We start from the raw sequence: 20,796 nt of genomic DNA on the forward strand, positions 1-20,796 counted from the left end.
AGACATGTCCACACAGGTCCTATCTATAAAGAAAGGAGGAACAAAGGAGAGCATGGAACAGCTGACCAGGACCCTATATAGTGGCCTTGGTGTGACTCCTACCTTGACTGATCCTGAACCTGGACCTTGGTTGAGCTTCCTACTCAGTAAGCCTCTATGTTGGGCTAACACATTTACGAGCAAAGCTGATGCCAGAGACTGAGTTGGGGAGATGATAGAATGAGAATATTTAGGCAAATGCCTTGCCTTTGTCCTAGCTTTCTGCAGGCAGCCAGGGGAGATCCATGGCCAAGCAGATTATTTCATCAATTCCTATCTGCATTTCAGAAACCAGTATTAGCACTTTGTCTTCTGCATCTCATCCGTTGCAGGCATGCTGTCACTTGGTTCTCCCAGGGACTGAGCCATTGGAGGGTTCCCCAAAGCTGGAGAAAGGATGGGAGGCCACTTCTTCGATCTTGCTTACCTTCAGTATTTAAAATGCATTTTCAAGCAGTCTGTAAAGGATCTGGCTGCTGCTGTGCCCTCTGTGAGGCTAGTTGCCTCTGATCCACCAGGGCAGTGTTGCCTAAAGCAGGAATCAAGTTCTGTGCTCAGAAACACAGAGCTGCTGCTTAAGGAGTGAGGCAGTGGCAGGGCCACTTTTACCAGGAAAGTGTGCTGGAAAAAGGCAAGGTGTGATACTAGGCCCCCTCACAAGGCCCTGAAATTTCCATTATCCTAACTCCATGGTGATGGCATTCTAGCTTCCAGAAAGTAGCTCACACAGTAGCATGGAGAATATATATATAATGATGATCATAAAAATCTAATAGCACCTTAAGGTTTGTAAAATGCTTTTATGTCATTGCATTTTTGTGGGATGGTCCCAGGTGAGCCAACTTCAGCTGAAATTGTGTGGATGGCTCTAGAAAAACCTCATCCTCATTGTCCTCCTCTTGTGACTATTTCCCTGAAGGGTTTGCATGGTTAGAAGGAGTCTGTCAGGAAAAAGTATTTGCTATCAAATACTGGGGGGGCGGGGGGGCAGAGCATGGGACATAGGTTGGGATGTTAGAGAAGTCATGATGTATCTCTAGCCCAGCCCCAAACTGACCTTTGAGCCTCTGATGGAGGAGATAGTCTTCAGGAAGTCCTACAAGAGCTACTTTTCTGAGGGGCTGAGACTGGGATCCCAAGCAATGCTAGTTGTCATTCAAACTACTTTCTCTGGTACAGAAATGTGAAGAGGGTAGGGTGGTTGGCTCATTTGTTCATGGAATATGGCACCACTGCAGTGACCCAGCCAGAGGTAAAGAACTTGTGACATTCTTTGGCACCTCAAGGGTTTGGTGGCTTTAGTGGTCCAGGAGGCAATCCCTAGCCTAATCAGAAAGAAGCATTCTCATAGAGACACCAGATATCAGTAGGGCTTGTGAGGAGAAGACAGGAGGGGTAGGGGCCTTAAGCAGATGTGCAATGCTTCAAGGACTCCAGGAATATCTGAAGATGCCGGAAGGGGAGTGGACATTGAGGGTCACACTTAGAGGTGGAATTTATGGGCCACACAAAACTGTAAACCTGCAAAAAGTTCTGTGAACATCGATATCCATTTATTCATTTGCCCCTTGTCATGGCTCTTGGGTTGAGCATTCCCATTTTATATCTGAAGAAACTAAGGATTGCAAAGATTAAATGACTTGGAGGCATTTAGTAGCAGAGTTGGCACTCTTACAAGTCTCATTAGCACACCCTTTCATGGCGGATCTGCGTTTGCCTTTACTACTCATGGCCCTTCCTTCTCCCAACCCCTCATCTCCCCAAAGACAAGGTACATTATGACAAATGAGGTGAAGTTTAGGAAAAGGGAAGTGATGAGGCACTCTGTGTGGGACAGTGACATTTTGAAGACTAGGGCCAGCCTGAGGGGGCTGGAGAAGAATGAAAATAGAGGGATACAGGATGCACTTGCAAAGGTTAACTGGCTAACAAAGGAGAGAGGCTAGAATGACAAATCCTGTTGCCCTTCATTGTGCAACTTACAAATCGTGTTTACAGTTGTGTACAATTTCTACAACTTATCTCCAATTGATTTATGACAATACTGAGCTCCTGAAGTTCAGTGACCTTTGAAAGACCATTAGTGGTGGGTCCAGAATTCAGATCTAGGTCTTCAAATTACAGACATAGCCTCCTTTCTACCTTCTCCTCACTTCACACACGGCTCTCCTTTGCTCCCTCTCCTACAACTTATACTTTCTACACCCATTCTTTCCATCTAAGTTTATTTCCCTCAAGGCTAGTGTCAATAGAGTTTTAGAAACCAAGCAAAGAACAGTGTTAAAAATTACTAAGTTATTAGGGAAGTGCAAATTACAACCACTATGAAGCATCATGGCACATCTATTAGACTTGCTTTAAAAAACAGAGAAAACCAAGTGCTGATGAGATTGCAGAGCAACTGGAAACTCACACATTGCTGATGGGAGTGCAAAATGGTACAGATACTTTGGAAAACAGTTCGGCAGTTTCTTATAAAGTTAAACACACATTTATATAACCCAGTGATACCACTCCTAAGTATGTACCCAACTGAACTGAAACTTAAGTTTATACTACAAAAATCTATACAGCATGTTTATAGAAGTTTATTCATAATTGACAACAATTCGGAAACAAGCAAGATGTCTTTCAATAGATGAAGTGATAGACAATCTGTGTTATAATTATATGATGGAATGCTAGTCAGCAGTGAAAAGGAATGAGCTATTGATTTATGCAATGCTCTGGAGAAATCTTAAATACATTTCACTAAGGGAAAAAAGCTAGACCTAAAGGTTATGCATTCTAAAATCCCATTAAATGATACTGTGATATTTATAGAGGGATAAAAAGACCACCAGTTGTGAGAGGTTGAGAATGGAAGGAGTAGTTGACTATAAGGGTGCCACACAAGGAAACTTTAGAATAATAGAACTGCTCTGCATAGTACTAGGAGGATGGCTACATGACTCTGCATTTTGCTAAAACCCATAGATTTGTACACCACAAAGAATGAACCATATACACATATTAAAAACTTAACCAGAATGTCAGAGAATCTCAAGATAGGATACAGACTGTGACAAATGAATCTAGGTGTGTTGTAAATGTATGGTATAGCCTTACTGAAGGGAGTAGGGAAAAAGGAGCTGACGTAACTAACTTTGGAAAATGGTATTTTTAGTGATTATGGTAAAGCCAAAAGAAAAAAACTGCATGTGATACCGTATTATAGCTGGTAAATTTGTTTCTTGCAGGAATGTAAATTAGCAATTCTGAAACTACTTTGCATGTATACCAGGGTTGAAGAAATAAGTAAATAAATTACAGATCATGAGAATCAGCTTCTCATGGTTCGGGAAAAAAATTACAAATAAACAAGGGGGATTAGCTAGAATGACTCTGGGGTATAGGATTAGAGTCAGAGATATCAGTATGAACTCATGTTTACTTCAATATAGATACAGATAGACATATATAGAGGGAGAGCTATGTGTATATCTATGGGCTAGTATACACACATACATATCATAGTTCTGACTGCTGAGAGAGTCTGGGAGCAGTGTCAACCCAGTGGCAACAAACATATGCGGCACCAAGATTTTGGTTTTTAACAACCCTTGTGCAATAAAAGGAATGAGCACTTGATCTTGGGCTGTGCTAGGAGAATACCAGATGAGCCTGGAGCATCTTGCAGTGCCAGAAATTAAGAAAGTAAGGAAATAAAAGAAAGAAAGAGAAGAAAGAGAAGAAAGAAAGAAAGAAAGAGAAGAAAGAAAGAAAGAAAGAAAGAAGAAAGAAAGAAAGAAAGAAAGAAAGAAAGAAAGAAAGAAAGAAAGAAAGAAAGAAAGAAGAAAGAAAAATGAACCCACATATCAAAAAGACACAGAAGTTCCCAGTGGCCAAAGCTTGGACAACCTGAGCAAAAGGATTATAGCAGAGAATAAAATAACTATCTATAAGCCCATACTGATATAAACAAATAATTGAACGAATAAACAGGGAGAAGAAACAAATCCTTTTTATGACCCCTTTTTTATTTAAATTCAATTAGCCAACATATAGTACATCAATAGTTTCAGATGCAGAGTTCATTAACTCATCAGTTGCATGTAACACCCAGTGTTCATCACATCATGTGCCCTCCTTAATGCCCATCACCCAATTACCCCATCGAAGAAGCAAATCAAACAGAAGAACTCCATATAACGTGCACAGATATTCCTCTCCAGGAGGTGGAACTTAACCCCTCTCCCCGTGAACACGGGCTGGCCTGGTGACCTGCTTCCAAAAAATAAAGCATTGAAAGGACACAGACAAGGAGCAGGGGATCTAGTTAACATCAACAGTGATAAGTTCTGTTGATAGCATGATGAGGACACATCACCTTTGTGGTATTCTTCCCCAAAACTCATAATTAGTCTAATCATGGGAAAACACCAATAAAGAGAAATTGAGGGACATGCTACAGTATCAATGAAGAGGAGTTTGAAATTTTAAGGTCATGAAAAGCTAGAAAAGATCAAGAAAGTGCTACAGATTGAAGGAAGCAGAAAACATGATGACTAAATGTAATGTGGTATCTTGGATGGGATCCTGGAACAGAAAGAGGACATTAGTGGAAAAACTGGTAAAGTCCAAATAAAGTCTGTAGTTTAGTTTATAGTATTATATCAATGTTAATTTATTTGTTTTAACAGTGTACCTTAGTTATATAAGATGTAGGGAAAGCAGGGTGAAGAGTAGACAGGAACACTTTGTTCTATCTTTGCAACTTTTCTGTAAATCTAAAAGTTAAAAAAATTTTAATGACTAGGAAGCCAGAGTACAAAGAGAACTGGACAATACACATGCAGAATAAATAAGCAGGAAATAATGGAAAGTTGGATGCGAGAACTGGCATTTCACAAAGGTTTTACCACTGTAGACAGTTGTCCAGATCATCTTAGGTCATTTGGATTTTGGACACCTTGTCCTAGTAAAGGCGAAGAAGGAAGAGTGGTCTGCAGGGGATGAGAGGGTCTGAGGAGATTGCACCCAAAGGTTTCGTACTGGGGAGATATGTCCATCTATGTTTTGGGGAACTGAGTTTATAACTGGCTTTTGGGGACTCTAGATGACTTTTTTAGTGAATTAGTGATGTCGTCCTTTCATCTGCCATTTTGTATTTTATGTAAATATAAACCTGCCATATCATATTGCCATTTTAGCTGCCTCCAACTTCTTCTTCTTTTTTTTTTAAGATTTTATTTATTCATGAGACACAAAGAGAAAGGCAAAGACCTAGGCAGAGGGAGAAGCAGGCTCCCCAAGGGGACCCTGATATGGGACTTGATTTGGGGACTCTGGGACCACTCCCTGAGCTGAAGGCAGATGCTCAACCACTGAGCCAGGGATGCCTCCAATGTCTTGAGGCTTTTTATCAAAGAGACTTGGGTTCTCATTTTGTGAAGGCATTTTGCTCTGAGATTGTGCCAGTATAGAAAATCCTAAGAACTTAACCATCCATTTTCAAACTACGATACTTGTGTGATTATGTGGGGACCAGGGCTAATGTTTCAAGTATGTGGGGGTTGCAGCCTCAAAGTTAATTCAAGGTGTCCTCATTCCAGGCCAGTTTAGTACCTTACAGTCACCAATTCTTTCTGTGTGTCAAGCTTACCACTGCCAGCCTCTGGATCTGGTCCTCTGTATGTGACAGTGTGAACCTGATGGGTGTCATATATATTGGATTCTCTAGAAAAGAGACTTCAAATCACTTAGGTTCGCATACAAGAGGTTTACTGGGGATTGCTCATGGGATTGACTTCTGTGGAGGACGAAAGAAGCAGGATTCAGCAGCAGAGGGACATCACGCAGTTGCAACAGAGGTCTCTGAGAATCTAAGGGTAATGCTAGAGCTGAGGTGGCCCTTTGTATTTGAACAAGTTGAGGAAAGAGAATAGGGTCCCACCCCATAACTAGTAATTGGGTATAGGCCCCACAGGGCTGTAAACTTGGGTAAGGCAGCTCCACTTAGCAGAGGAAAATTCCTGGAGGCCCCTGGCTATGAGTTGTCACCAACCAACATTCCAGGCAGTTAGGAAAATAAGTAGTTTCATCCTGAAAGGGGATCTCTGAGGCATATCAATACAGCCCTCCATTTGCATCTTCCTCCAAATGGAGTTCGGCCCCCCTGGCAACCTCCTTTCAGGATTTTGCTTGGTTTGTCTTCACGAGAAAACTTACTACCTCAAGGTAGTGAAATCAACTACAGCCCCTACCCCTGTAGCTGATCTCAAAGCCACTACTGATGCTTTTCATCTCCTTCCTTTGCTGCCCATTCTAGATTCCTCCCATTTAGCTGTACCTCTGATGATAGCCTTGGTAGCTAAACTGGTGGGGCTGCACACTTCTCATCCCTGATTGTTCTGAGATGCTGGTCACTATGGCCATCTCAGGCTGTGGCTGCTGCTTGAGTCCACATATTGTGAAGATGGGCCAAAGGAATAGCAAATGGTCTAGTGGATCACTCACTTCCTAAAGAACTCCCTGCCTGGATTGTATAACCTCCCCAAAGTCTAGATCCTTTACCAATGACAGGATAGTGACTTCTCTCCTTACCTACTGGTTTCTTGGCATAAGTAGCCCAAAGTGACTGGGCAGAAGTGGTACCTTACAGTTTAATAGGATTCTCACTGTGTCCTCTGATAGAATCAATCACACCTTCCAGAACCAGCACCTTTAGATCCTAGAGCTGCAGAGACAGAAAGCAGAAATTCCCCTGGTCACTGGCAGTGATGCTACTTTTGTCTCTAGGATCTTGGGCATGTTCTGGAGGAATATATTATGTTGTTGACTTAGGGTGTATATTGCATCCTGGAGGATGACATCCCATTCTGTTAGGATGTCTTCTCTAGGATGACACCCCAGGTGCCCTGTGAAAAGATTGTTCCAGAAGCCCAGCAGCTCCTGGAAGGTGAGGAATATGATAAAACTAGTAAATCCTGCGGTCATGTGCATACTGCTGTACATGCTCTCTAGGAATATGGGTCCTCCATCTAATGTGATGTTATGTGCAATCTTGTGTTAGTGAATCAAATACTCTAGAGGGCAAATCCATATTCAGAATATGTGATAGTTTCAATCAAGATAAATAGTTGCTCCTTCCAGGGTGGAAATGGTCTAATTTAATCAACTGTGACCAAGTGATTGGTCTCCTCACAGCATGGTATAGGGGCTTCTAGCACATATCTTTCAATTATCAATCTTCTTTAAAATCACACTATACCACTCCCTATATAGTATTTTTACAGCATAATTTAAAAATCTTTCAGCAGTATGCTTGCATTTCTCCCCTCCAGGCCATTGTGCTATTGTTGTTACACATTTAACTTGTATGAATGTTATAAATTGCACAATACATTGTTCTTATTTTTGTTTAAGCAATCATTTTTGTTTTTAAGAAATTGAATCATGAAATACAAAAAAAAAAAAAAAAAAAAAAGCCCTGGGCTCACCTACCTTTGGATTTCCTGTTAAATGAGATACATCCCTAATATTTAAGCCATGGTTTTTCAGGCTTTCTGTGACTTGCAGCCAAATACATCTTAACTGGTAGGTACTCTTACCATGGCTCAGTGTCTCAGGTTTACCTGATTACTTTCTTCCAGAATAGGAAAGATGACATTCTGAGAAGAGCAGGTGCTGTCAGAGAAGGTGGAATCCCAATGGCAAACCACCTACTTCACGATTTTTCAAGGGAGAGACACTATCTTACCAGGACTGTCGGCAGTCACAGAACCCTGGAGGCTTTGCCCCTTAATGCTGGAGTCATTTAATAGACAATGGCTCTGCAGAAGTTGCGCTGATAGGGAACTTGATGGCAATGTCTCCAGAAGGAGAGCTGCATGGATTCTTGAGTGGAATACTAACTTCCAGTGCCCTGATCCACAGGAAAAAAAAAAAAAAGCCCTAGCCAAAGTTACTTGAAATAATATATATTAATACAGTTCCATCATAAATAATACATACTGTTAATATGGCTTTAAATAATGTATAATGCTAGATTTGCATAATAAATAATACATAAATATGTAATCATCCCGTGAAGTCATATGAAATTAGTAATCATGAAGGAAACTTAACCTATTAACATGCTACGAGAGGAAAGGCTTACAAGTGGCTCGGAGGGCATTAATCAGCGCTGCAGTGCAATATCTCAGCTCAGAGAAACAGCAGCCTTGCACAAAGTATTTGATCTGTATTTTGCTCTGCAGAAAATAACTAGTAAGAGACTTTTCAGTGGATAGTAAATAGAGAATTTCTGAGATCTATAAAAATCACATTGTTTTTTTTAATCTCCAATCCATCACTGATTGAAGGACTATTGAAGAGTTATCTCCTAAAAGTGAGGCAATGAAAACCATTGTCATCCAACTCTCGTCAGATCTTTCCATTTTTCCAGGGATACAGTGGTATTATATTATTGACTAGTAACATAAGTACCCTGTGTGGTAGACACTGTCATCTCCATTTTCCAGCTCAGGAAACAGGGTGGGGTTGGTGGAGTGGGAGATGTGAAGTGACATATCCAAGGTTACACAGCCAGTTACATAGCACAGAGAGGTATACAGCATTCCTGAAACCAAAACCTATTGTTTTCCTTTACCATGTGGTGCCCTGCTCTCATTTTCAATGTCGTTTTCTCTGTGAATTAAGATGCAGACCTTTGGAGAATTCCTTTTTTGTGCTTGACACTGTGCTAGACGTATCATGTAGTGATATCATGGGTCTCCACAATAATCCCGTTGGGCATTTGTACCTTCATCTGACAGGTTAGGAAATTTTGGCTCAGAAAATGAAATGACTTGCCCAAAGACCCAGAGTGTGAGGAAAAGCTGAGTTGTGAGACCCCAAACTACAGCACACTGCATCTCTGGTGGAAGGGTGATGAGTAGTGCCTCCTGTTTTAACACCAGGCTCTGGGGCCTTCTCCAGAGAGCAGATGCAAGACTCCTGCCTGGTCAGATTGGATGGCTTCCTTCTGGAATAGGAGAGGGAACATTCTAGAAGTGTGAGTTGCTGTCAAGAGATCTGGGGGCTCAAAGAGCAAACTTTCTACTTCACAATTTTTCAAAGGGCTGATACTCTGAGCGTCCTTGGGTTCATCAGTAGCCAAACCCATTCATGGTACTTAACAAACTCTCAAATTCCATGTCCTACTTCTCTACAGGCTCTAGTTAGTTAAAGTTCCCATTCCTTTGGTAATAGCATTCTTGGAAATTGTGCTTTGAGATCCATTCTTCTGGGAAAGACATAACCTACTGAAGAGGTACTGAGAAGTGTTGAAACCATAAATGTCGAGCTTACCCAAGAGAGTGAATATAAACCACTTGCATCTTTCAGGCTGAATTATAGCTTATCAAGCACACATTAAACCTTTAAGCCTTTTTTTTTCCTTAAGTAAGAATAAATCTAAGTTGACTATTCCAGCATATGTATTTGTTTTCCCTACAGTGTCTATAAACCATGTCCAAGGTGAGTATTTATAAGCCTGAGCGAAAACTAGACAAACAATTCTGAGAATAAGTGACAACTATAACAGTTCGTGATAAGACAGTCACAACAAAGGAAACGCTATGCATTAAGTGATTTTTCTTACAAATCCTTTATACATATGTCAGGCTGTGTGCTGGCAGAAGCAAAGAGAATAAATCAAAGATAAAACCAATGTAGGAAAGAGTTTTTAGGCAAATGCTGTCTTATATGCATAAATCAAATAAATAGTGATTTGAAAAACCCAAAGGAACAGCATAGATTTCTATGGAATTTTATACAATGAAGTTATTTAACAATTGCACAAGAATTCGTATTTATGGAGCACTTCACGATTATTTGTTCATTAAATCTTATGATATTTCTGGCAAGTGGGTCCATTCCATTAGTATAGCCAAGGTCACTGAAGTAGGGAGTTGTAAAGGAACGTTCTCAAGGTTGCACAGTCAGGTGCAGGTGGTCAAGGACATCAGGAACAGGGGTACACAAGTAACTTATTACACCAGCCCCTTTATTTCTGTTCCCACAGTTTTGAGTTACAGCTGCAGGGTAGCAGTTCAGCTCCCTGTTGGCTCCGTCCTTGAGGTGAGACAGGTCAGGAGGCATAGGTGTGGAGGTGAGTGGTGAAGGCAAAGGCTCCTGGCAGTGAATCAAGAAGTGCCAGTGGTTGGCCAACACCAACATGTTAGCTTTGTAGCTGGAACACACCCCATCAGCATGTCAATATGTGCCTGTATAATGAAAACACACATCTGTGACAGAGCCTAGTCTGAAATATGCACAACCATTACATCTAAAGCTATAGTTCTCAGCCCAGGCTGTGATACCTGGGGTGCTTTAAAAATAAACCAATGCCCTGGATCAATTAGGTCTGAACCTCCAAGATTGGGATTTGGACAAAGATATTTTCAAAGAGCAATCCAGGTTTTCTAACATGTGGCCTGATTTGAGAACCACTGGTATGAGGATCCTAACAGGTCTGCTATCCATGGTTGGGCAGGTTGTTCACTGTTCACTGCTCATTAAGGAGCCAGTGAGGACTGAAATTCAGCCTCCACACAGTGTGCCCTAATTTGAAGGCAGCATTTACTTTCAAAATTGGTTTACCTTTTGTCTAATTTCTACAAAGGAGGCCCTGGGTCATTCCCCTATTCCTGGCTGTGCATTGCTACATACCCAACATATTGTTTTCCGCTTATTTTATATGCATTCATTAGAAATTATACTTAGCACCTACTGCATGCTGGGCACTTGCTATAGATGGGGATACAAGACAATCACAACTCCTGTCCTTATAGAGTGCATGGCCTGCAAGGGGGAGACAAGTGATTGAACAGTGAGTTACATGACACTATGGGCATGAATGTGGGAAGCTGGAGAGGACACAGGAAGGACTCCCCACCCAAACCTGGGACTCAGGGGACCTCGAGTCGAGGCAGTATAAAAGGGAGGGTTAGCATTCAAGGCTAAGTGGTAGCACTCAAAGAAATCCAAAATGAAGAGAGACTGAAGATTACTGGTGAATTGCCAGTGGTTTAGCCTGTCCCCCCAGCCTGGAGTGTGGGAGGGCAGGATCCGGGCTGGGGAGCGTGGTTGGTTCTCTCAATCTTCCTAGGGTGGGGATGGCCACCTGCAAGCTTAATCACTGTACTCCTCTCCTCAGTCCTGCCTTCCTCCTTCCACATTTCCACTCTCTCTCCCTTCCTCCTCCCCCTTTCCTTTATCAGAATAGAAAATACCTAAACCCCTTGTATTCTACTTCCTGGAATCTCAAACTTCAAGCAAAGGATAGGAACAAAAAGCTTAGAAGCAGGCAAAGGAACCAACAAGCATGGGGACACAGATGCCACCGCTTCACTTGGTGCCACCTGGCACAACCTCACAATTGGCACAGAATCCTCCCCGCTCACCACTCTCTGTACTTGGTATGCCTGGTTCTGAATTCACAGTCAACATTACCATCTCAATCCCTGGGCTGGTGGGGGTGGGGGAGTAGGGGAATGAGTGATGTAAATGAAATTAGTTTGGTCACTAGCTCCTGACATTACCGAAGACTAGGGACTGGGTACACAAGTAACTTATTACACCAGCCCCTTTATTTCTGTTGATGTTTGAAATTTCCCATTTTAAGGAGAGAAAAACAAAACAAACTTGAGATCCTCTGCTGCGTCTTGTCTTCTTTCATTTTGCTTCTCATTGCCTCTAGTGATGCTCTGTTGTTTTTTTTTAAACCCACGTTTGATTTGATATGGGTTCTATTTTTCACTTCAAAATATATGCTTTTATTTAATTCACGGGGCTATTTTAATGAGCCCGATTTCCTAATATGTTAAAATGATTCAGTTCATCAAAATTCACTTCGTTACCCCCAGAGTTTAGGAGTGCATTGTATAATATACCCATCCATTCCCTTCCTATCTGTCCCCTTGTAATTCTGGTTCGATCGGCTCTGCTCTTCTTCTCACTGTGGCTATGCAACTTTGAGTGTGAACAGTTTCAGTCAGGCCAACACCTTGTTTAGGCCACCCTGTGCAACTGGGAAGATCTCTTTACTTACAGCTGGGAAGACCTGCAGTGGGACTGGAGGAAACGGAACGTTCAGCTTCTGAGCAATTTCAACCCCTGCACCTCTGAGCCAATCTCCTCCCATTTCCACTCATTCATCTGCAGCAACTCCTGAGCAGCTAAGTCTCTACCTTCCCGGGCATGAGAACTTAAACTTGCGCACTGGAATAAGGCTTTCCAGGGGGATGGGCAGCCCTGGTGGCCCAGTGGTTTAGCACCGCCTTCAGCCCGGGGCGTGATCCTGGAGACCCGGGATCGAGTCCCACGTTGGGCTCCCTGCATGAAGCCTGCTTCTCCCTCTGCCTGTGTCTCTGCCTCGCTCTCTCTCTGTGACTCTCATGAATAAATAAATAAAATCTTTAAAAAAAAAAAAGACTTTCCAGGGGTCTCCAAGCCTGGGGCATTCACTTGGTTTTACAGCATCCTCAAGCCACAGTCCATGTGTTTACCATGAAACTCGGCCTCTCTGGACAGCTGGGGTATCTCGTACTCACATCAACCATAGGTGGTATGGCTTCGTAGTCCATGCTCTTCCTTATACCCGCGCCTGCCCTAGGTGAGCTCTGCGCACGAGGGCGGGGGCAGTCTTTCCCAAACTCCCCATACCTGGTGTTTGCAGTTTGATCCAAGGTAAGTGATCCACGACACTGTTTGTTCAATGAATGAATGGCCTCCTCATACTGAAATTTGAGCCTATGGAAGGTGGAAGGAATTTATTTGGAATTAAAGAATAAGTGCATCCCACAGTCACGGCTCCCCGCACACAAATATGTTATACGCATCGTTTGACGGCCTCGTCTCGCGGGCACGGGAGCTACGACTCCGCTCGCTACGGCCGCGTCTGTCTGAAGGCCGCAGCGTCACCTCCTCCAAATCGGGCACTCCAATGAGGACGAGAGCGAGGGGCACGTCAAGGTCGAACAACTCGCCTCCTGACGAGGGGGGAGGTCTTTATTTCACCCAGTCTCCGTGGCCTCGTAGGGCTCCCACCGAAGTCCTCAGGGCTCTCCTCTGTCCGCACAGGTCAACCGTCTCCCTCCGAGCTGTGGTCTCCACCGGGCACAAACGCGGGTTTGGTGAGAGCAGCGAACAGCCGGCTCGGGGGCAGGCAGGGCAGCGGGGAACGAGCTCACTCCACCTCCCTTCGTGGGGTCCGTCTTCGGGACGCCCGCCCGGCAGTGGGCGACGCGGCGCAGCCCTACGCTGTACCTTGGAGGAGACGAGACAGAAGGGAGAGTCCGCAGGCTCTGCCCCGCTCTGCCGCCGAGCATCACCAGGTCGCGCAGGCATCCAGCCATCTACTTGCTGCCACCGGCATAAATCACACAAACGCGACAGAACTGAACCTGCGCTGGAGCCGAACGTGCAGATCGCGAGTCCTTTGTCATCTCCTCAGCCAGACCCTAAAATAGCAACTTCAGAGCTCTGCCCTCGTTTGAAGCCTAACGGCGCGGCGCCGGGCCCAGAGCGGGCTGACGAGTCTGACGCAGCCGCCGCTGAAGCACTCCTCTTCCCACGCGCCCGCCTCGGCACTTCCGGCGCCGTCTTGGGCACTTCCGGCACCGTCTTGGGCACTTCCGGAGCCCTCTGACTCCTGCGAGCGCGGCTGACTGAAGCTGCGCAGACGCCGCCTCGGCCCCCTCCTTGGCGCCTGGCCTGAGTTCGCTTTGCAGTTGGGGAAACGAGGCTTGGAACAGGTAAGACCACCGGCCTCGCGGCGTTGTCTGAGAGTCCGAGGAGCTTCCTGATAAAAAGGCGCTTTGCGTGGGCTGCGGGGCGGGAGGCGCTCGGCCTGCGTGACGCGCGCCTCCTCCCGGTTTCCCTGACTGAGAGGCTGAGAGGCTGCTGCCGCGGCGTTCCTAGGCCTTGTCTCTTCCCTCCGACTGTGTCATTGTCCCGGCTGCCCCTCAAGGCCAGAGCCCACGTCTCCTCTCTGTCTCATGGCACCTTCTCTCATTAGGCACTCAATAAATGTTGTTGACAGACTGGCTGACGGCCTGACTAAAAATGGCATCTCCCCACCAAGGGCAAGTGTCCTTCACTGCCTTTATTTATTGCTTCATGTCAAGTGGTGTCATCAACATGGTATAATTTTCCTGAAATGCACATCAGGATTAATAAGAGGGGGTAAAGAATTCCAAACGGTTTGGGGGTATTGGTCCCAATTAGTATCATATTCCTTAGTAGTGGGACGTCAGTAATGGTCTTACAGGGGTAGAAATCTTTTGAGTTAAACCTGCCAATTTAATGTCGATTTTTTTTTTTTTTTTTAATCCGAAAGCCCCTGGTTTTTGTATACCTGTTAGAAAATTTTTAGCTGTGACAGGTCACTTCCTACTACTTTAACTTTGGGAGACAAAAGACAAGTATAAGAAGCACATTTATGCTGCGTAACAAATGATGAGAACAGACAAAACCGTACCCGGTCTTCCGTTTGAAACCCCCACCCCCCCCCACCCCCCCCCCCCACACACACAGTTCTCAGCAAATTGTTAGCAGGCCTTGGAATCCAGGTGAGCTACAGTCATCACTGCCCTTGCCTGTGTGGCTTGCAGGAGGACTGGGAGGGAACATATAAGTTCCATCAAATCCTTAGACACCTTTTCTTCTTTTTTTTTTTTTTTTTAGTAAAACATCAAATACACACACACACAAGAACCTAGTAAATCGGTTTTATGAAATGCTTCTGAATTGTAAAACAGTCCCTCCATTTGTCACTTCCCCCTTGCCTGCCATTGTTTTTAAAATCTCCCATCCTGACTGCTCTCACAAACGCTCCCCAAATGCTGTCAGATGGGTTATCATTGCCTTGCACTTTTGTTCTTCTGTTAATTTTGGATAAAGTCCTAGAGTGTAGCGATATTATTGAACTCATTTCTGCTTAGGTCTCAAGTTTTGATAGCTCCTCTATTACCAAGTGGCAGTGCACCCTATAGGCACAATAAATAAATAATACAACACTGAAGCTATAACAAATCACAAAATACATTATTAAAAAATTAAGAAATAAATATCCTCCTCTTACTTAAATAGAGATTGATTTTATAATGCGGAATGCTGAGGAGAGCTGCTCCGAGATATATTAAAGCCTGGGGACAGGGAAAATACACTGTAATGGGCATTTTGCTCCCTCAGCCAGAAGGGGAAAGAATCCTCCCAGTGAATGGATGTATTTGTGAAATGGAAGCTGCGATTGTCTGTTCACAAGCCAGGTATGATGCACTGCTGCCTTCGTCCTGTGAGCGTGTAAAGGCCGCCAGGACACATCTGTCTTTCCTAAGCTCAAAGCGTTAGTCTACATGAAGCTGATGAAGACAGATGCTTTCCTAGAACTGAAGTTGGGGGAAGCACCGTTTCTTTTCTTTAACTTTAAATCACAATTCCAGCTTCCAAAAAGATGTTCTCGAACCAGGATTCTGTGAAGCTTCCTCCAAGGTGTCTTATTTAACAAGGAGAGGATATGGCATAGATCTCTCCACAAGGTGTAGAGTCTGAGACAAAAATTAAAAAGGCTCCATTCTCCAGAGGCATAGAGACTTTGTGTGGACAGGACAAGGCCTCTCGGGTCCCTCCACACTCAGGAAGTCACACATGTGTCACCTACCTTGTATGGCACCAGCAATCCACAAGAAGCCAGCGCTTCTGTACTGAAGAAGCTACCATGGCCTCCACTCTTACTCCATCCTGAAACAGCTTGGCATTTCCCTGTCCATGCAAACCCTGCTCACTTTGCTGCCCCTATGAAGGCTCCCAAGCCCTCTGTGTAAGGGAAAACGACAGTCCCTAGCAACTCCCCCACCCTTTCCCCACTCCAAAGTTATGCAAGAACTATATTCTGAGTGACACATGGAGAGAAGCCCTTTATTTCTTTATCTCATTGCTCACTGTAAAGGTTGCTGGGGGAGACTCAAACATCCTCCCAGACCTAAGAGGATTTAAATTCCATGCACAAAAAAGTTCTCACCTACTAAGTAGTTTTTAACAGTTTTAACTTCAAGAAGCCACTCCATTTGGGGATAAGACTGAGTGAGCCCCTCTGGTTCCAAAGGCTCTTTTGGCACCAATTGCAAAGAGCTTAACCTGTGTTTTTTTTTTTTTTTTTTTTTTTACATGTCTGTGTCCCCTGTCTATCTCCCATAAGTCCATAAGGCATGTATAGGGAAGGATCATGATTCTGAGTTAGCATTTGCTTTTCTTATTTTTCATGAAGGCATTTTCCCACCTGCACCTGAAATTCTCTGAAACATATAGACACCCAGGGGCCTGAGATCACAGAGACTGCCATCTTCGATGTATGATTTCTGAGGTCACCACAGACTTTAATACCTGGCTGGTAAATGAAGAAGAGGAAAGTGGAAGAAAGCAAGGAGGAATTCCATATGCCAAGCCTGCTGTGTAATATATCACTTCCATGCATGTTCTGCTGGCCAAAACTAGATATGTGATCTTACCTATATTCATGCGGGGCTGGTAGCATCCTCCCCAGTTGGGCATCAGCGTGTTGATGGTGAAGACTACAACAATAGGAAGGCAGAAGGTTCTTGAGAAACAGGCCAGCTGGCAACCTTGAAACCAGTTAAAACTCGATGGGGAAAACAAACCTTTCCCCGTCCCATGGGATGTCTGAAATTCTTACAGAGATCTTGGTGAATTCTCAGGGTTTTAAATTCTCAAGATGACTTCTGCCTTTGGACTCCCATTTCTGTACTCCCAATGCTGTCTGCATTCTGCAGTGGGTCAGTGTACAGGCAAAAGGCAGCCCCTTTCCCATTTTGGATGACACTGTGCATGTGTGCACACGCGCCCACACATGCTTGACTCACGTAAAGTACATGTGAATATGGTAGATCCTGCTAAAACTATCTAGGTCGTGGGGATTTATGCAGCACCTTGCAATTCGCACAGCCAACAACTTCCCATCTATGTTAGTTCTGGCTTTGAGGCTTTCTCATGTTCTGTGTGATTCCCAGAAATATTTAGCTTCCTGATGCCTTACTGGCTGACTGATCTTTCCCTTTCCTTTTGCTTGCTTTACTCCTCTTCTTTCCCCCAACCCAGGAGTAAAATTCCAAATTCCTCTGTTTGCCTCATAGAGGGCACGTTGGTTCACTTGGGCCCCTACTTCCAGCCTCTAGCAGTTGGTCAGAGCTTTACTGCAATGAACACTGGGAGGCAGGGATCTTCTGAGCTACCTCAGAAGCTGTCTACAGCAGTGAGTAAGATGTAAATCTCTGTTATGTGGAGCCACTGCGATTCCAGGTGTTATCAGTTATACCAGCTGGCATTACCTTACGTAACACAGGGCAGAAGTGAGACAGATGGTTCTAGTAAAGTGAGGTCAGAGGAGGCCAGGTCATGCATCGCTTTCTATGGACTGATAAGAAACTGGCGTTTATTCTGAGTGCAATGGGGGGTCATTGGATTTAAGCATGAGAAAAAAGAAATGGAGTTTTGTTTCTTGCTACTGTTTATAAATGTCCTGGAAGGAAACAAGAGTAGAAGCAGAGAGACCCATCAGGAAGCTGTTGTCATCTTACATTGTGTTGGCTCAGAAAGAAATGACGATGGGATGGCTAATTTTATATGTCAGCTTGGCTGGCCACGGTGCCTAGATGTGTACTCAAACATCAGTCTGTATGTTTATGTGAGGGTGTTTTGGATGAGATGAACATTTAAATCAGTGGACTTTGAGTAAAGCAGATTGCCCTCCATAATGTGGGTAGGCCTCATCCAATCAGCTGAAAGCCTGACATCCCCTGAGCCAGAGCGAATTCTGCAGCAGACAGCCTTTGGACTCGGGCTGCAATGTGTGCTCTCTCTGCTGGGCCTGTAGCCTGCCAGCCCACCCTGCGGATTTTGGACTTTCTAGCCTCCATGATTATGTGAGCCAATTCCTTATAAATCAATCTCTCTCTCTCTCTCCCTCCCTCCCTCCCTCCCCCTCTCTTCCCTCTCTCCCCCTCCTTCACCCTCCTTCCCCCTCCCTCTCCCTCCCTCTCCTTCTCTCTCCCCCCCCACCCATATTGCTTCTGTTCTCTGGACTTGGGACTGATAGAGGGGGTGTAAGCCCACCCCGATATCGAGCAGTAGCAGCAGCCATGACAGCACATTCTGCTATTTCTGACTACTCTTCTGTGTTCCAGGCACTCTGCTTGATGTTTTATACACATCATCTCCTCCAATCATCCAACAAATATAGATTTTTACACCCATTTTACGAATGACGAAATCAAGACTCAGCTAAGTGAATCACCCATGGTCCGGTACCTGCTAAGTGGTAGAACTGCCTGGTCAGGAGGCCCCCCACCCCCCGACTTTTTTTTTTTCCCAAATGATCAAATGGGGAAAAAATGAACAGCAGCAGGAACCAAAAAAATCAGGTCTGGGGCTCTAAATCCAAAATTCCGTTTTGCTGATGGCTAAAGCAAATTCATTAAATCCAGTACATTTTCCTTATGTATTAAAATAACATTTGCAATCTGCAAGGGGCCCTTCTTTCTGCTAACGCATGGCAATTATATTTTTACACTGCAACTGCAAATCTGGTTTTTCGTTTTCCCATTTTGTTTTCATAAGCATACTTTTACAGCCAATTGTTAACGGATTAACAACTTTGGGTGAAATCCATCAGTCTGCTCTGGCTTACCTCGGTGGCTAGGAGAGTCTGTTGACAAGGACAGAGCACAGAGGAGCAGGCCTTGAGGTGAGGAGGCCAAATGGAGCATTAGGTCTCCTAATAAACACTCACAGGGCCTCTGCTATGTTCCAGATACTGTGCCAGGCATTCTAGACTCTGCCTCATCAGCAACAAGGAGTCTTTCTTAATCTTCCGGCTTTCTAGAATATAAAGAAATCCCCACCGGGACATAAATGCATCTAAACAGCAAAATATTTAGTCTCAGAAATATAGCCAATTTGATGTGTCCAAAATTTTTCTATCTTTGTAGCCATTGATCCATATCTCTTAACAGTTTCTAAGCAATTATATCTCAACAGCAGTACTTTGAAATAATCAACAAAATGGTAATACCTGAAACCCATTCTCTATTGAACCTCTTTTCTGTAACCTACAGCTATCAAGCAAGTCACTCGAGCTGCAGGCATTTGAAAGGTGAGGATGGCTAATCCCCAGGATTTAACCCTCTGTCCCATCCACAGGGCTGCACTCCAGCTTCTGGGGGATGAAAATGCAAAAAAACCATTCACACTGAGTTTTGCCCCAAGTGGGGAGGGATGTGCAGAGAAAGTCAGAGTGTATAAACATAGCAGGTGTATATTCTCGTAGCTTAAATGAATTAAAAAGGCAGAAGGTATTCAAAGAAGGCTGACACAGAGACTTACACAGAATACAGAGTTAGAATCTCCTGGTGCCTGTTACCCCTCCTCTGGGTGCCGGCCACTCGCTGTTGTCACAATCAAGATGGCAGGAAGACGATAAGGAACAAAAGCTGCTCAGGAAGCAGAAGGCAGATCTAACTCCAGCTGCAGAAGCCGAAAGAGGGTGGAAGGTACAAACAGACCCCAGGAGCCACATGACACAGTGGACTGCAGAAAGCAGCCATTGAGGGCTGAACTTCTGAGTGATCTGAAAGAGAGAAACACCACTTTGCTTTCTGTCCATAAAATCCCTCACCCTGCAACCACAGCTCGAGTTTTGTGGGAGGAAGCATTCTCAGACAATGGCATTTTGGAGGAGGCATTTTGCCCAAGGCATCAGCAGAATACATTTGTCATCTGAAGGCAACACATGGAGAATTGTACCTCCAGCTTTTCTGTGTTACACAGAATTATGCTGTCACCAACAGGAACGCAAAAAGCTAGAAGGAGAAATGCAAATGGTGAAGAAATCTGAATAGTTCCAGAGGGAAGGTCCTTGTTTTGTGAAGACTGAATTTCTAGAATTACAGACAGGGAAGACTTGTTACCTGTCTGGGATGCCTGGGACAAGACATCCACTTCAGTAGAAGAAAGTATCCCTTCAGGTGGGGCCCGGCATGGATGGACATCAGAGATAGGCCATATGGGGCAGTGCTCCGGAGCAGATGCAGTAGAGGCCCCGGGGCTGCAAAGCCCCACTTCATCTGTGAAGAGGGCGGCTGTGAGAAGGAGGACAGACAAGCCTTGTGGATCTTGCAAGGTGAGCAGGAGTTCACCAGGCTCATGGCAGAAAGGAAAAAACATCTAAAACAAAACATACACAAGCACCAGAATGAGAAACAGTATGGCACATTCACTAATGCCTGCTGAAGAGGGACAATAATAATTGCAGTTGTGGAGTACTTTGCATATTCGCTATTTCATTCAGTACTTCCATCGTACCTATGAAAACAGCACAGTTACTTCCGTTTTACAAATGAGAAAACTAAGGGAAGCTGAAGGACTGGCTAAAGGTGGTCTAGTGGCCAGTCATTGAGCCAGAATTCAAACCCAGTAATACTAGACTGCATATTATTTCAGCCTCCTGTAAATATTTGTGCTTCAATAAATCATACCCGGCACATTTAAGAAACCCTTTTTCAATGGGATGATCTCTTCCAGCTACCAACTTCAGTTTCTCTTCCTATTGGCACCGAAACTCCTGGAACGAGTTCTCGTGCTTTGACAGCATTACCTCACATCCAGCTGAACCTACCCTCCACCTACTGGGATTGACCTTCGCCCCCTTGCTCCACC

At 44.3% G+C, this 20,796-nt stretch overlaps 1 long non-coding RNA gene across 2 annotated transcripts; it reads right to left on the reverse strand.

Moving 5' to 3' along the window:
* Positions 1–4,037: 4,037 nt before the first annotated feature.
* Positions 4,038–19,902, reverse strand: LOC140633685 (uncharacterized). Of its 2 annotated transcripts, XR_012031273.1 has the most exons (5): positions 19,465–19,812; positions 18,770–18,960; positions 16,575–16,637; positions 7,525–14,219; positions 4,038–6,757 (listed from the first exon to the last, which is right to left on the reverse strand). It is a non-coding gene; the product is annotated as an uncharacterized lncRNA (long non-coding RNA). The 2 variants fall into 2 exon arrangements; XR_012031272.1 differs by having other exon boundaries at positions 4,038–14,219; positions 19,465–19,902.
* Between the last annotated feature and the right edge of the window lie 894 nt (positions 19,903–20,796).

The sequence above is a fragment of the Canis lupus genome, chromosome 5, assembly GCF_048164855.1.
Source record: "Canis lupus baileyi chromosome 5, mCanLup2.hap1, whole genome shotgun sequence".
In the NCBI taxonomy this organism is placed as follows: domain Eukaryota; kingdom Metazoa; phylum Chordata; class Mammalia; order Carnivora; family Canidae; genus Canis; species Canis lupus.